We start from the raw sequence: 3,445 nt of genomic DNA, 5'->3' as shown, positions 1-3,445 counted from the left end.
TGCACTTTTTCATCCCGGACGAGCCCTAAATTTTCAAGTCCTGTTACGTCCGAGGTTCCGCATGCATGGAACCTGAGGGGGTGAACGTAACGCGAACCGAACCACCGTATCGTCAGTCCCAGCTCCGGACCGCAAGGGAGCTAAGGGGAGGGACCGACTCAACGGGAGGCACTTCACTTCGTCCTTTGGCCACTTGGTAGAGCCGGGGGTTCGAGGGAGGACGAAGCGGAAGCCTCTCTCGAGATCGACGCTCCGCTGAGTGCCGCTCGAGGCAAACGCACAGGCTAAAGGCCGGGAAACTAGGTCAGTGTGCCGTAAGGGCACACTTCTATCCTAGTTGGGCCAGTGCGTTCGATGCCCTTATTTTCGGCCTTGGAAGTAAATCCAAAGGGCCGGGGATTGGACTAAGTGCAATCCTGGTGTTAGCGTTGGGAATACGAGGAGGTGTTGCTCGAAATTAAAATAATCAGAGTTTGATAATTAAGTAATATAATTAAAATTATGAATGGTTGTTACATTACATATATATCTATGTATATTTATATATTTAATAATATAGTTATGTGTGTTTGTGTGCGTGTAAGTGTATAAAAGGAGTAGGTTACGGAGAGGATAGCGAGAGAATAAAAAGGAAAGGCAATTTTGGCGAGTGGATCTGAGAAGGTTTGGCCGGATTTTCTTTGAACGATGATAGTATCAACGCGGACATATCCGGTCGATAGGAGCGAACAATTATCGCGAGGGGGATACCGACGAGGATTGAAGTTATAGCGTGAACAGACTGCAATGTTTTATTTTCTTTTATGTGAAACTAAAAAGGGAGTGAGAAAGAAAGAAATAAATAAAAAAGATCAAATAACAATAAATAAATAATTGAAAAGAAACTAAATAAAGTATGGAAATAAATTACTGAAAGAAAAACGGAGAGGAGAAAGAGAAAAAGAAAGAATAAGAAAGAAAAGGGAAGAGGGTGGTGTTAACTTACTGCTTGATGGTATTTTCGGAGCCTGATGAGAGGGCTTCAAGAGCTTCGTGGTCGGCTATGTAGTTGAGGCCTCGGGCGTCAAATCGCTGACTCTAATACTTTGTTTCTTTTTGCAAATAAGAAACGGAGTGCGCTCGAGACTCGGACTTGATCGGTTTTGAATGAATTAGATAGGTTGGATTAACCCTGGCGACCGAGTTTAAGAACTTGTACAACGAAGCCCTCGGCAAAGAAAAAACCAAAAGATGAACAGACAAGAGCAAAAGGACGAGAGCAAGAGAGCTAAAAAGACTAAAAGGACTGAAAAGACTAAAAAGACTAAAAAGACTAAAAAAGACGACGCTCAGGACCGCGGAACCGTGGTTTATATAGCAGTTTTTCCTAGTTAGTGGGGTTCAAATTTGGGTGGTGGGGTTCCTTTCGGAATTTTGGATTGGTCGAGATTATGGGGGAGGAATGAAGTCGGTTGGTATCAACAAGTGTCGTCTTAGTTTATGACTTTCCTAAATTTATGGGAAAATGCACGTGCACCGATTAAGACGAGCGCACGTGCACTGTCGGCACGCGCCCGTCGAACACTTTTCCTGGACTTCGCATGTCATATTTATATTTTATGGTCGCGGACATCGTGAGACTCGTCCGATTCTTGCTTGTCAGAAAAATGTTTAGGCGCCAGTACTGACATTAATTGCCGTTTTTAATGGCGCTGTCCAAGAAAAGTGTCATCGGCGGTGCATTAACTCCCTGCGTTCACCGATTCTAACTCTATTTTATTTGGCATTAATGGAGACACTAGAGTCTTTTTACTTTAACTTTGATAGTCAATGCTACGAAAGAGTTTTTATCGCGTATCTTTCGATTCTATGCAATCATTTCGTGACCTGGCTTAGGGCCTTGGTACCAACGCTATTTGGTGATTATTTGATATTGACTTTCATTTTCCACGATGCTCGAAAGGAGATTTAACGTTTGATTATCGGCACTATAAGAGAGTTTTTATTGCGGGTCTCTCGATTCTAGACAAACAAGATTTTGTGGCTGGAAACTTCTCTCGGATTTGTGTTATCACTTGGATTTGTTCATATCTTACTTCGTTGATTGAACGGTCGCGAAACGAAGAAATCGTGAAGTCCACCGGACGTAACAATAGTATCACTTGAGTTTGACTTTTCATTTTGATAGTCAAATTTAACTTGGCGCCACAGTTGTTGATATCAATTCTTATCATTATAAGAATATCCTTGAAGAAAAAACATCAATTCGATTAACCCTAATCGGTGATTTACTGTCACCCGAAAGTGATAAATTCTACTAAACAGCAAACGCGATTAGTCATCAGTTCCACGGCTGATTAAGTAATTGGCGTTAGTCAAACCGGCCCAAATGATGGTTCTACGAGAATCATGCACCCTTAGCGCTTTTTTTACCTTTTTTTAAAAAGGCAAGTTTGCATACGATCATATATACAAAGGCTAACATCAACTCGATTAACCCTAATCGATGATTATTATGTAATTTGTAATTTAAAGATACGTTTCATGATGCATTTCTTGTCGAGGTTTCTTTGTGGTTAAAAAGACAGATATATGAAAATCCGAAGTGATATGAAAAAAAATTACCTAGTGGATCATCTGCGGCGGCCAAAATACACCCTAACTATAAATATCATGAGCTAATATCATTTTTAGATGATAGTATGGATCAACGAAAGTAAATATGTCACATTTTGATTAATATAAAATAAAATTAAAGCTAAAGAATTAATGTTTAAAAAAATGAGACAATTACTTTTATCATATTTAATCATTTATTTTAGGCATGTGTCGAATATATGTCTTAGTAGAAAATTACAGCCGCTTGCTTCATCATCTAATTTTAATATTTCACAATCGAACATTTCTCACGCAGACAGTCCACTTTCATCGTGTGCTATTAAAGTTACACCTACACTTACACCACCTACACCTGAATTTTCGCTATCCACTAGATCTTCTCAGTCTTTGTCTTCTCCATTGACAAGTTCTTCCGAAAGTTACAACTATAGCAAATCATCAAGTATATGTTTTATAAATACGAATTTTAATTTTCAAATTAATAATAACTTTATTTACATGTTATTTTCTATCTTGTTAGAACGCTCACGACACTCTACTACTATCGAAGACGAATTATTACGTGGGCTTTCAGCTTTAAAACCATCAACACCTGCTGCATCAGACTCAGTGGATCTCTTTTGTCGCAGTATTGCAGATACTTTACGGATGCTAGATATAAAAAACAGACTATCAGCTGAAATAGAAATAATACAGTTACTCCATGATAAGTTCAATTAATAAGTTTTACAATACCAATGTTAACAATATTGATAATACAAACTATAGAAATCAAAGCCTTTACACGGTCTAGCTGGATCTTAATGCTTGTATGATTCTTATGTGAATTTATATACTACGTATGTAG

Source organism: Trachymyrmex cornetzi, unplaced genomic scaffold (genome assembly GCF_001594075.2).
Source record: "Trachymyrmex cornetzi isolate Tcor2-1 unplaced genomic scaffold, Tcor1.1 scaffold1662, whole genome shotgun sequence".
Classification (NCBI taxonomy): Eukaryota; Metazoa; Arthropoda; class Insecta; order Hymenoptera; family Formicidae; genus Trachymyrmex; species Trachymyrmex cornetzi.
Note: the sequence above shows the minus strand (reverse complement) of the source record.